Source organism: Schistocerca americana, chromosome 3 (assembly GCF_021461395.2).
Source record: "Schistocerca americana isolate TAMUIC-IGC-003095 chromosome 3, iqSchAmer2.1, whole genome shotgun sequence".
NCBI classification, from domain to species: Eukaryota; Metazoa; Arthropoda; class Insecta; order Orthoptera; family Acrididae; genus Schistocerca; species Schistocerca americana.
Window position 1 is genome coordinate 158174942 of NC_060121.1, and position 13698 is coordinate 158188639.

The 13698-nt window shown below is 43.4% G+C and overlaps 1 pseudogene; it reads left to right on the forward strand.

Annotated features, from left to right (window-relative positions):
- Nucleotides 1-12357: 12357 nt before the first annotated feature.
- On the forward strand, nt 12358-12476 carry LOC124607771 (annotated as a pseudogene).
- The last annotated feature ends 1222 nt before the right edge of the window (nt 12477-13698 follow it).

A 13698-nucleotide genomic window follows, 5' to 3' on the forward strand; every position in this document is an offset into this window, starting at 1 on the left:
ACTACCTTTTGGTAACGTTGCTGGGATGTTCTAAATATGTGAAAGATGTTTAGATAAATGTATTCATGTACAATATAATGAACGGTTTACTAGAGTTCTAAATATTACGGGCTACAAAGTAGTATTTGAATCAAGTATACGCCAGTTAGGATACTTCGAACACACACACACACACACACACACACACACACACACACACACAGAGTCACAAAGGGGAGAAAGATTCAGATCTTTCAGCTATGGAAAATACAATTCGAGCGAATACATTATAGAACATTTAAATCCCAACAGAAAAACAATCGCAACAAGAATTCAGTTTAGGTTTACAATCGCATATTTTTATTACCAACAGAACCAAGCCTTTGATCCTATTTCGTACGACAAGCTATTATGCAACATGGGCAGAATTAATAGCTTGGAAAATATTTCATATACCAGGTCTGCCCAAAAAAATTATGGAACATTTGTAATTTCGCGCCAATTGTGTGTTGGAGCGAAATGCAGTTGGCATCCCTGCACACAACTGTTTTTCATAAATAACTGCCGGAAGTTTCATTATTGTATGTCTGTTAGTTATTGTTCGCTGTTGTATTGAGCAGAACGTTTCGAGATGGCAGGGCTAGAGGAGTAACGCCTCTCCATTACATTTCACATAAAACTTAAGAAAACCTTTACAGAGACGCATCGAATGATGCGGTGATGAGTGCTTAAGACGTACTCGGTGTTGTGAATGGTTCAGACGTTTTAAAAATGTCCGGACGGAAGTCAAAGATGACCCTCGTTCAGGATGCCCTTCGACGTCCACCGACGACGCTCATGCCAGTAACGAAATTGTGCTTGTCAATCGAAGACTGACTGTCCGAGAGATTGCAGAAGAATGTAATATTTCAGTTGGATCATGTCATGAGATTGCAGAAGAATGTAATATTTCAGTTGGATCATGTCACGAAATCCTGACACAGCATCTTGGGAATGCATCGTGTTGCCGTCAAGACCGACCCAAGGCTCATGAGGAAGACCTTTGCCTCGCAATCTGTGAAGAGCTTTTGGATCGCGCAAATGACAGGGAGATGTTCCTTAACAGAATCATAAGTGGTGATGAGACGTGGATCTATGGTTATGATGTTGAGACAAAGGTTCAATCTTTACAGTTGTTCGGGAAAGGTTCTCCAAGACCAAGCTCGTCAGATAAGGTCAAATGTCAAAGCCGTGTCGATAATTTTCTTTGTCTCTGAAGCATTAGTTCAGCATGAATTCGTGCCACAGTGTGACGTCCCTTCCCTCCTTCTTCACTCGCCGGGAGGAGACGTAACTCGTAACGATGTTCGTCCCCGTCAGTATGACGTGGAACAGCACCTGTAACTCTCGTAAAACACAGCTCCTCGCGTTGTTAAGAAATATTCTATTGTTCGTCCGTAACAGTCTTATCAGTTTGTGTTAACTGATCAGTTGTTTATCTTTTATCTTATGCTCGGTTAGTTTCTTTGAACAGTAAAATCTTGGTTCCTAATCCTATCATTACGCTCGTTTCTCACATCATCCTTAGCGAGGATTAATAATTGCTGTTCGTAATTCCGTTGCTATGCCGTTGCTACGTCAAATTATTAACAACGGTCCAACGTAACTCCAGAGACCGCTTATGTTGAACTAACGTCCTTGTAACACGCCATATTGCTGATTTTTCCATTATTCACTTTTCACTGTCTCTTACTCCTATCTTCACAGTCGCTTAAAATGTTTAAAAGACTCAATCACCAACATGAACATGTTGTTGTTGTGGTCTTCAGTCCTCAGACTGGTTTGATGCAGCTCTCCATGCTATTCTATCCAGTGCAAGCTTCTTCATCTCCCAGTACCTACTGCAACATACATCCTTCTGAATCTGTTTAGTGTATTCATCTATTGGTCTCCCTATACGATTTTTACCCTCCACGCTGCCCTCCAATACTAAATTGGTGATCCCTTGATGCCTCAGAACATGTCCTACCAACCGATCCCTTCTTCTAGTCAAGTTGTGCCACAAACTTCTCTTCTCCCCAATCCTATTCAATACCTCCTCATTAGTTATGTAATCTACCCATCTAATCTTCAGCATTCTTCTGTAGCACCACATTTCGAAAGCTTCTATTCTCTTCTTGTCCAAACATGAACATACGTAATAATATTCCTTGATTCATGTAGGCGACACATCCGATTTATCTCTTGACTAATAGTTTAGTAAACTTTTTGTAATTAATTGTTTGTCCCTATCACGCACACACACCGATATGTCATTCAAGATTAACTTCTCATCAGTCTAGTAATCGTAACGTTGACAACAATTTCTGATTGAACGGTGCATTGGTTTTTCTTCATGACTTTGTATTATTGTGTCCTACTCAAGACTAGAAATAGTTTTCGTGTCACTGATCCATTACTATCAAGTTCACAACTGTTCTTCAGTACGAAGGTTAAGTCCAGTAAATCAGTATTACTCAATTAAAGTCACCGTCGCGTTGATAACGATGAAGATTACTTTATTCAGTCGAGTGAATGAGTATGGCTTTAGTCTCTCTCTCCCGAACTATCGAACTTTCACAATTGAAACAATTTAATAGCGTTTGCTTCCAGAAGACTATCGCAATAGTACTCTAGAGCGACTCAAGAGCAACTAACCAAACATTTCCATATCCGAGTTGCATTGTAGGCGCATTGAATTTCCTTTTCGATGCGGCTGCAACTCTCTTCCATGGTAAATGTTATCTTTGACCGAATTACCTCCTTGGATTTACCCTTCGTTCATATGAAGTTAAATTTATTCTATAGATGTTTAAAAGATAATGCATGACAACCCTTTCCTTTTATCTCCGCTTTTGTATGTTACTCTCAGTATTTAAGTGTTATAGTTGTTAATCAAAACATTATCAGTGTAATTAATTTTTTTTATCACCAATAGTTGTTGTGACTGTCAAGATGACTCACTTCCCTACTTTAAATTTTCACAAAGCTTGTTAATTGGCTTTTCTGTCCTTGGGGCGTTACAACAGGGACAAACCGTTAATCTTTGTGAGAAGGAAACGACCTGAAATGTGGCGAGACAATTCATGGCCCTTGCATCACGATAACGCACTAGCACATTCGTCCCTGTTGGTGCGTGACTATTGGACAAAAAACGAAATCACTGGGCTGCTTCATCCTCCATACCCTCCAAACCTGGCCTCTGAGGCCTTTTCTTGATTTCCAAAATTGAAAACCTCGTTGAAAGGACGAAGATTTGCGACGAGATAAAAGAAAATTCGCAGACCGCACTTCGCGTGATCCAGCAAGAGATGTACCAAGACCGCTCCGGTAGTAGATATGGCATTGGGAGCCCTTTATCAATTGTAGAGGAGAGTATTTCAAAGGAGACCGTGCACAATAAGTAAAAGGTAAGCGTATAAAAAAAAAATTATGGACAAGGTTCTGGAATCTGTTGAACAGATCTCGTACCTTAAGACAGACAACCCAACTTCTACACCGAGAGCGAATGATGCAAGTTGGGTTTCCCGCCTTAACGTGCGTGAAATATTTTCTGGGGGTTTCATTTTGCCAACCCTGTACAAACTCTATCAATCTGGTCACCTGTTACGTCTTGTTGAGATTTTAGCTAAAAGGCGTTATGTCATAGAATAAAACAGCCAGATTCCAATATAGTGGATGGGTCCTAAACAAATCGTACCACACTGATCGATTGGTAAGGAAAAAATAAATGAAAACTATTAAGACCTAACTTTGGGTCAGAATGAAAAACCAAGGTTGTCTGTAAACTGTAAATGTCGGCTCCACTTCGCGTGGTATTTAATGACAGAAACTTAAGTTTTTTGTACTGCGTCGCATGACTTGATGTTGGTTTCAAACCTCACCTGGCAGAGGTGTGGGTGTCCACGGTCTATATATACGCATGGTGTAAGTTTTTCTCTGACGGATAATCAGTTCTTTGACGCGGTTTTTAACAGTTGGCATTGCCACCTTCAAGAATGATATGACTGATTTCATCGACAACCCGTAGCTAATAAACTGTTGTGCACCATTCTGTTCTTTGTTCCACTAAAGGAACTTCGTCAGCTGTCTGTAAAATTTGTGCAGCTTGTCTCCCCAGAAGTGTTACGCGTATGAAACGCTTCTGTTGGTTTCCATTCATCTTATTGTTAGAATATCCAAACAGCTGACTATTGCTGAATTTCCAGCTCTCACGAATATATCCAAGTTTCGTGTCCTGTTACCACGTCATATACGGGTTTATAGCTTTCTCGGTGGAGGTTTCTGAGCATTTCCTGACAGGAGACAGTTGCGAGATTTTATAAAACTGTGCGAAATTCAACATGAACAGATCTAGTTTACAGCGATATGTTCGCGTAAAATCGAATGTGTCGTGCATGAGGAGGCCGCTCTCGCACATGTCGATCCTTTTCAGTCACATTGCGCAGAGCATCGACGTTTTCTTTTGTCTCGGAACAACAACGGATTTTGATCGACCTTCAAAATGCGTCACCAAGCACGACCATAAAGAAATTGTGCACACCAGTTATAAACAGCCTCTCTTGAAGGTGATGTATTAGCGATGGTTGAACGAAGAGATTCGAGGCGCTTTTGTTGAAATTATTGATACATTCACAATAGTGCTTGTTTAAGCATTCACTGTAAATAAAGTATTCCACCAAGCTCTGAGCTGCTACTGATATAACAATAACAAATGACAAATTTTAAGATAATGGTAATGTCACATTTAAAAGTGCCATCTAGTGTTTGCAAAAACGTAGGTCATTGTCGTATCACACATTCATTAGTTTGCAATTTAGTAGCAATAATTCTGTTCCTCGAAACTGAAAGCAGTCTTATTGTTAAAGAACGCATCTGCGCGTTTTTTGTTCGTTGTTCCTTGGTAGCCTGATGTGTTTTGAATTTATTCTGTTCGTCCTTCAAAAAAGTGATTCATTCCTCAAGTACATCGCATTTTCCCTTCGCGTGGACAGCTAGTTTGTTAGTCACATGTTCCATAGATCATTTGAACGGTTCTTTTATCGAAATTATATGGAACGAGTCAGTTTACACGAAATGTATATAAGTTTAGTGTTAACATTAATGAACAAATTAGTTTTTGGTCCCAGTCTTGCAACTACACATAAAAAAACACTTTTTTATCCTTTTTTCTTTTTTCTTTTTTCTTTTTCTTTTCTTACAGGCTACCAGTTTTTAAATAGTAATTCATCTCTGGAACAGAAGAAACTGTTCTGGAGAAATGATTTTAAGCTATATTCAAAACTTTCTTTGCTACTTGTCAGATTTTTATGTTACTGGACAAATGATCAAAAATTTTTGTTGCTGCTTGTTTATCTCCATTCTGAGCCACTGACAGCTTTGATAATGGGTAATAAAGGTCCTCGAATGCTGTTGTTGTGGACATCACTATTCTTCTCAAACTGTGATGGATTACTTTTGACGAATTTCATTGGCGAAATATGTGTTGTGACGGCGCAGTACTTAAAATGCCTAATCCCTTAAAGAGATACCTACATGACGACTGGCAAAGAATGCCACACATGATTATTTTTACGGTTTGCTTTTGTGCAATCATTACTTTTTTTCTACGTGGTGAGTTACCACAGAAAATTACTCCATAAAACATTATTGAGTGGAAATATGCAAACTACGTCAGGAATTTGATTCGTCTGTTTCCAAGACTAGCAATTATACAAGGAGCAAAAGTAGCTGGAGTTCATTGTTTGAGAAGCTAAGTAATATGCTTCTTCTAATTCAAGATTTCGCCAATATGTACTCCCAAAAATTTGGAGCTTCTTTTATTTTTGCTTGAGACGCGCTTCGCTCTACTAAATCTATCCCCAGGAGATTCGCGCCTCAGACCCCCTCTTCTCCCGAGTACCAAACCAGAGTTCTAAAGGCACCGTGATGCCTAACTGTGTCCCCAGTTGACGGTTTCCGCCTCGACTGCAGCTTAGCACTTGGTCAGCGGTGCCTGGTGCCCGCTGCTCCGACCCAGCGTATTCTGCCCGCAGCTGGCGTTTTTCTGTAGCCGAGCGCCGTTGCATCACCACTGGTAAATATTCATGGCAGCGTCTCCTCGGCGATTTTCATATCCGCTCCACACATCAGCGCCAAGAAAAGGAGCTTCCGTAACCGCTGCTCGCACGACCCTCTGGTTTTCACACAAACATCAAACAGGCACCACATTCGAAAATATGATGGTTGTCCATAAAGTAAATATTTGAAGTTGTCACTATTACCAGCGTATTTATCTGGAACGGGATCGCAACTGCTGTGTGGTATTAAAATAATAGATCGCTTTGTAACTGCCCATTTGCACGTTTTTATGGTGTTATGGTTTTTTATGGTGTCGGCCTAATAACACCATCTTCAGATATAACATTACGTCAGTGTTGCACATACACTGAAGCGCCAAAGAAACTGGTATAGGAATGCATGTTCAGATACAGAGATATGTAAACAGTCAGAATACTGCGCTGCGATCGGCAACGTCTGTATGACAATAAGTGTCTGGCGCAGTTGTTAGATCGGTTACTGCTGCTACAATGGCAGGTTATCGAGAACGGGGTGTTGTAGTCGGCGCTCGAGCGATGGGACACAACACAGCCGAGGTAGCGATGAAGTGGGGATTTTTTCAACCATTTCACGAATATACCATGAATATCAGGAATCCGGTAAAAGAGCAAATCTCAGACAGTGCTGCGGCCGAAAAATGATCCTGCAAGTACGGGACCGGCGGCGACTAAAGAGAATCGTTCAATGTGAGATAAGTGCAACCCTTCTGCAAATTGCCGCAGATTTTAATGCTGGGCCATCAACAAGTGTCAACTAGCGAACCATTCAAAGAAACATCATCGATTTGGGCTTTTGGAGCCGAAGACCCACTCGTGTACCCTTGATGACTGCACGACACAAAGCTTTACGCCTCGCCTGGGCCCGTCAACACCGACACTGGACTGTTGATGACTGGAAATTACAAATTCAGACGACGGTCGGACGAGTCTCGTTTCAAATTGTATCGAGCGGATGGACGTGCATGGGTACGGAGAGAACCTCGTGAGTTCATGGAACCTGCATGTCAGGAGGGGACTGTTCAAGCTGGTGGAGGCTCTGCAATTGTGTGGGGCGTGTGTAGGTGGCGTGGTATGAGACCCCTGATACGTCTAGATACGACTCTGACAGGTGACACGTACGTAAGCATCCTGTCTCATCACCTGCATCCATTCATGGCCTTTGTGCATTCCGACTGACTTGGGGAATTCCAGCAGGGCAATGCGACACCTCAGACGCCCACAATTGCTACACAGTGGCTCCAGGAACACTCTTCTGAGTTTAAACACTTGCGGTGTCCACCAAATTCCCCAAACATGAACATTATTGTCTATATCTGGAATGCCTTGCAAGGTGCTGTTTGGAAGAGGTCTCCACTTCCTCGAATTCTTACGGATTTATGGACAGCCCTACAGGATTCATGGTGTCAATTCCCTCCAGCACAATTTCAGACGTTAGTCTAGTCGATGGCATGTCATGATGCGGAACTTCTGCGTGCTCGCGGGGGTCCTACATGGTATTAGGCGTGTGTACCAGTTTCTTTGGCTCTTCAGTGTACATCCTGGATTCATCCGAAAAAAATGACGTTTTGCCATTCGTGCACCCAGGTTCGTCGTTGAGTTCACCATCGCAGGCGCTCCTGTCTGTGATGCAGCGCCAAGGGTAACTCCAGCCATGGTCTCCGAGCTGATAGTCCATGCTGCTGCAAACGTCGTCCAACTGTTCGCGCAGATGGTTGTTGTCTTGCAAACGTCCCCATCTGTTGACTCAGGGATCGAGACGTGGCTGCACGATCCGTTGTAGCCATGCGGATAAGATGCCTGTCATCTCGTCTGCTAGTGACACGAGGCCGTTGGGATCCAGTACGGCGTTCCGTATTACCCTCCTGAACCCACCGATTCCATATTCTGCTAACAGTCATTGGATCTCGACCGACGCGAGCAGCAATGCCGCAATACGGTAAACCGCCATCGCAGTAGGCTACAATTCGACCTTGATCAAAGTCGGAATCGTGATGGTACGCATTTCTCCTCCTTACACGAGGTATTACAACAACGTTTCACCAGTCAATGCCGGTCAACCGCTGTTTGTGTATGAGAAATCGGTTGGAAACTTTCCTCATGTCAGCACGTTGTAGATGTCGCCACTGCTCCAACCTTGTGTGAATGCTCTGAAAAGCTGATCATTTGCATATCACAGTATCGTGTTCCTGTCGGTTCAATTTTGCGTCTGTAGCACGTCATCTTCGTGGTGTAGCAATTTAAATGGCTAGTAGTGTACTATATAGCTCATTATTGCAGAGGGTTTGCAATACACTAAAAAAAAATCCGACGCACTGTGAATGGGATGTACAGGCAAGCGAATGATTACAGTTTCAGAAAAAAATGGATACTTTCTTCAAGAGAAAGAGCTTCGCTAATTGGGCAAATCAGTAACGCGTTGTTTCAGTACTGGCCATTATACAAACAGTTATTCGGCTTGGCATTGGTTGCTAGAGTTGTTGGATGTTCTCCTGAGGGATATAGTGCCCTATTCAGTCCAATGGACGCTTTAGATCGTCAAATCTCGAGCTGATCGCGGGGCCCTGCCCATAATGCTCATAACATTCTCAACTGGGGAGGGGTCAGGCGGCCTTGCTGGCCAAGGCAATGGTTCGGCAAGCACGTAGACAACCATTAGAAACTCTCACCGTGAGCGGGCGGTCATTGTCTTGCTGAAACGAAAGCCCAGGATGGCCTTGCATGAAGGATGGCTAAACGTGGCGTAGAATATAGTCGACCTACCACTATGATGTCAGGGTGCCGCGGATGACAACCAAAGACATCCCGTTATGGAATGAAATGGCACCCCGGACCGTCACTCTCGGTTGTCAGGCCGTATGGCGGCCGACAGTCAGGTTCATATCCCACTACTGTCTGTGGCATATGCAGACGCGTCTTTGCTGGCCAACGGGGCTCATTGAAGCGTGGCTCATTACTAAAGACAGTTCTACTCCAGTCAGTCAGGTAGCAGCCAGAGTTGCTTGACACTACTGCAAACGGGCTGGTTGGTGCACAGTGGTCAATGGTAGTCGGCGCAAGAGGCAACGTGAGCTCAGCTCCCTTTCTGTGAGCTCACTGAAACACCAGTTCCACGTCGTATCGATGATAATGGTGAATCTAGGGTCCTCACGTTCTGTCATCTCTCTTGGTCGACCACTTCCTTCTTGATTCTGTGTTCGGCTATGGTTCACCCATTCCAGCCAGTATCGCCGAACAGTGACATTGCTCCTGTTCAGACATTGAGCTATTCGCCGATTACTCCAATCGGCTTCTTTGAGCCCAACTACGCATCATCTCTCAAATGGTGACGACATCTGCGTGTATGGGGGTAATCCCAAAAGTAAGGTCTCCTATTTTTTTATAATTACATAGACCTGTTTATTTCTACAATGGTTCACATCAGGCAACGGCCCTGCCGAAGTAGATACACCGGTTCCCGTGAGATCACCGAAGTTAAGCACTGTCGGGCTTGGTCGGCACTTGGATGGGTGACCATCCAGGCCGCCATGAGCTGTTGACATTTTTCGGGGTGCACTCAGCCTCGTGGTGCCAATTTAGGAGCTACTCGACCGAATAGTAGCGGCTTCGGTCAAGAATACCATTATAACGACCGGGAGAGCGATGTGCTGACCCCACGCCCCTCCTAACCGCATCCTCCACTGAGGATGACACGGCGGTCGGATGGTCCCGGTAGGTCACTGGTGGCCTGAAGCTGAATCATTGCTCAACATTCCTCTTCTCCGGTTCTGAATTGCCCGTTTGAATTTTTTTAGAGTCTCACAGTACCTGTCAGTGTTAATTGTGGTCCCAGCGATTCAGCTCCGACGACGACGTGAAAGAAGAGGTTCATAACTTTCTGAACAGCATGGCGGTGAACTGGTGTGACATGGGCATACAAAAATTGCCGCAGCGTCTTGTAAATGCATCGACAGAAATGGCGATTATGTCGAAAAATAGCTAAATGTTCAAGCTGTAAGCTGATGTAAGCCATTGTAGAAATAAACAGGTCTATGTACTTCTTAAAAAAATAGGAAACCTTACTTTTGGGAGTACCCTCGTATTATTCACGCACCTGTGTGCGAGGCGTACTTACTGTGCACCTGAGTATATGGAATGAAATGCGCAAAGACTTAACGTACTGCCGGCCGCTGTGGCGGAGCAATTCTAGACGCTTCAGTCCGGAACCGCGCTGCTGCTACGGTCGCAGGTCCAAATCCTACCTCGGGCATGGATGTATGTGACGTCCTTAGGTTGTTAGGTTTAAGTAGTTCTATGTCTGCCGGCCGGTGTAGCCGTGCGGTTTAGACGCTTCAGTCTGGAACCGCACGACCGCTACAGTCGCAGGTTCGAATCCTGCCTCGGGCATGGATGTGTGTGATGTCCTTAGGTTAGTTAGGTTTAAGTAGTTCTAAGTTATAGGGGACTGATGATCTCAGATGTTAAGTCCCATAGTGCTCAGAGCCATTTTTTTAGAGTGTATAACGACACTCAAGCCTTGAAAAAAGATAAAGAAACTGTTCGGTGATCTATATATGAGGGGAGAAAATTAAGAATGTGGTTTTATGTATGCAGGAAAAGGTATCACGGGATTATAATTTGATAACTATGTGACAAAAGCATTAGCGGAATTACAGAATATGTGATTGTTTTACTGCCAAATCAGCGCTCGCAGAAACAGAAGAGATTTTCTTAGCAGTAATGAGGTCTGCAAGTCTGGCACATCTAGTCACAGGGTCTACATAATTCTAGAGCCGATGCGACATCGTTATGGACACCAGGCACTATCGTATCTGCGGTGTGAGATTTGAAGTCATGTTCGGTGTTTTAATTGCTGAATAATTATCATAATAATCTTTTCTACGTAATTTTGTCTTTATTCAGGCACCTGTTACCTACCTACGTCGTTGTTACGTCGATTATAGACCCAAACCTTCTGTGTTGGCAGCGGTGTGTAGCGCTTTGCATTGGATCTCTGACTGCGCCTTCTTTGTAAGAGACTCTGTGGCTGGTTGGACTCGTTGTTGGAAGTTAATCGCCAGTACTGTTGGACAGTTGGAAGTTAGTCGCCAGCAGTGATAGAAGTACCGTTGGGTAGCTGTGGGTAGACAGCCAGCAGTGATGGATGTTAGATGTGAGAAGTTAGCACTGATGTAGGGTTGTGGCCTGAAGAGTTAGCGTAGCCTAACGATCTGGAAGTATCCGACTTGGAGACTGAAAATTATTCATGAATTTATATGTTTGTACTGGACGTCAATGACAATTTATATTCGTATTTGAACTGGATGTCACATTATTAAGGTAAAAAAAATAGATTCTTTGGTTTGAAAAAAAAATTTTCTTTGCTAACCACACGCCTATTAGTAGTTAGTGGCTTTAGTAGTTAGAATCTTTTATTTAACTGGCAGTATTGACGCTCGCTGTATTGCAGTAGTTCGCATAATGAAGATTTTTGTATAATTGTGGTTCGATGAACCCTCTGCCAAGCACTTAAATGTGAATTACAGAGTAGTCATCTAGATGTAAGTGCTTAATGATATGTATACGTTATTGTTAAGATTTCTTTTTAGTCAGGGCCATTCTTTTAAATTAATTATTTGAAGTCAGGTTGTTTTTTTGAGCAGTCAGATTGTGTTGCGCTAGAATATTGTGGGTCAGTGTTGACATGATAAGAAAAAGTAAAGAGAAAGTAGGCTCAGTACGTTCAGTTTTACTCAGCTGTTTCAGAATGAAATAACGTAGAAGTTTCATCTTCTCAGTCATTCAGCAATTTAAGTACAGACACACACATTTAAATAAAGAATTTTCAACCTATTTTCATTAACGAGAACTATATAACTATTGTTCATGTTAATGTCAGATTCATAAAATAAAGATAAAACTCTTATCAGTTTGGCCAGAACGATTGTGTATGCATTATACTGAATTAGACATGTGATCCAGCAATCAGAATGCAAGCAAACCTAACTACGCTTCTCGGAAGTTATTGAGTTTAAGTGACGTAACTACTTCAAAACCTGCAAAAGATCATATTTAAATTCTTAGAGTTAATTTAAGCTTGATGAATTTGTTATGTGTTTAGTTCTGTCTTTGAACCTGTACTCTGTACGCTTTGCATACCGTGATTCTGCGCCATACTTGCACCATTATGCTATTTTAAAATGATCAGTCTGTTTTTGACTTTATGGATAATTTCAAACAGTGAGAATAATCAAAGATTAGGTTCACATAAACGTTACTGTGAAGCTCCAGTGGCCTTGCCGCAATGGTAGCGCCGCTTCCCGTCAGATCACCGAAGTTAAGCGCTGTCGGGCTTGACTAGCACTTGGATGGGTCACCGTCCGGGTCTACCGAGCGCTGCTGGCGAGTGGGGTGCAGTCCTTGCGAGCCCCGTTGAGGTTCAAATGGCTCTGAGCACTATGGGACTCAAATGCTGTGGTCATCAGTCCCCTAGAACTTAGAACTACTTAAACCTAACTAACCTAAGGACATCACACACATCCATGCCCGAGGCAGGATTCGAACCTGCGACTGTAGCGGTCGTTCGGTTCCAGACTGTAGCGCCTTTAACCGCTCGACCACTCCGGCCGGCCGCCCCGTTGAGGAACTGTTTCTTGAGAAGTAGCGCAACCGGTCACGAAAACTGACAGCGCCAGGGAGAGCAGTGTGCTGAGCACATGACGCTCAGTACCCACACCCGGTGCTACCTAAGGGCTGAGGATGACACGGTGGCCGGTCGGTTCCGTTGGGACTTAAAGCCCTGTTCGGAAGGTGTTTGTTTGTATCTTCATTCCATTAGTTTCAATAAACTTTTGGAGAAATACAGTACTTATTTTCTGACCACTAAATAATTTTTGCATCTGTCACGAATAACGTTTGTAACGATTGTCTTTCAGTTAACTTACTTGCAAATACATTTCCAGTACAGAACTGGTTTATTAACTGTGTTGATCTCTTCGAATGGTGACCATAGTTATTTGCAATTATCTGCGTATCTTAATTAGTCTATCCCCCCCATGAACCATTGACCTTGCCGTTGGTGGGGAGGATACGTGCCTCAGCGATACACAAAGCCGTACGGTAGGTGCAACCACAACCAAGGGGTATCTGTTGAGAGGCCAGACAAACGCGTGGTTCCTGAAGAGGGGCAGCAGCCTTTTCAGTAGCTGCAGGGGCAACAGTCTGGCCTTGTAACACTGACCAAAACGGCCTTACTGTGCTGGTACTGCGAACGGCTGAAAGCAAGGGGAAACTACGGCCGTCATTTTTCCCGAGGGCATGGAGCTTTACTGAATGGTTAAATGATGATGGCGTCCTCTTGGGTAAAACATTCCGGAGGTAAAATAGTCCCCCATTCGGATCTCCGAGCGGGGACTACTCAAGAGGACGTCGTTATCAGGAGAAAGAAAACTGGCGTTCTACGGATCGGAGCGTGGAATGTCAGATCCCTTAATCGGGCAGGTAGGTTAGAAAATTTAAAAAGGCAAATGGATAGGTTAAAGTAAGATATAGTGGGAATTAACGAAGTTCGGTGGCAGGAGGAACAAGACTTCTGGTCAGGTGAATACAGGCTTATAAATGCAAAATC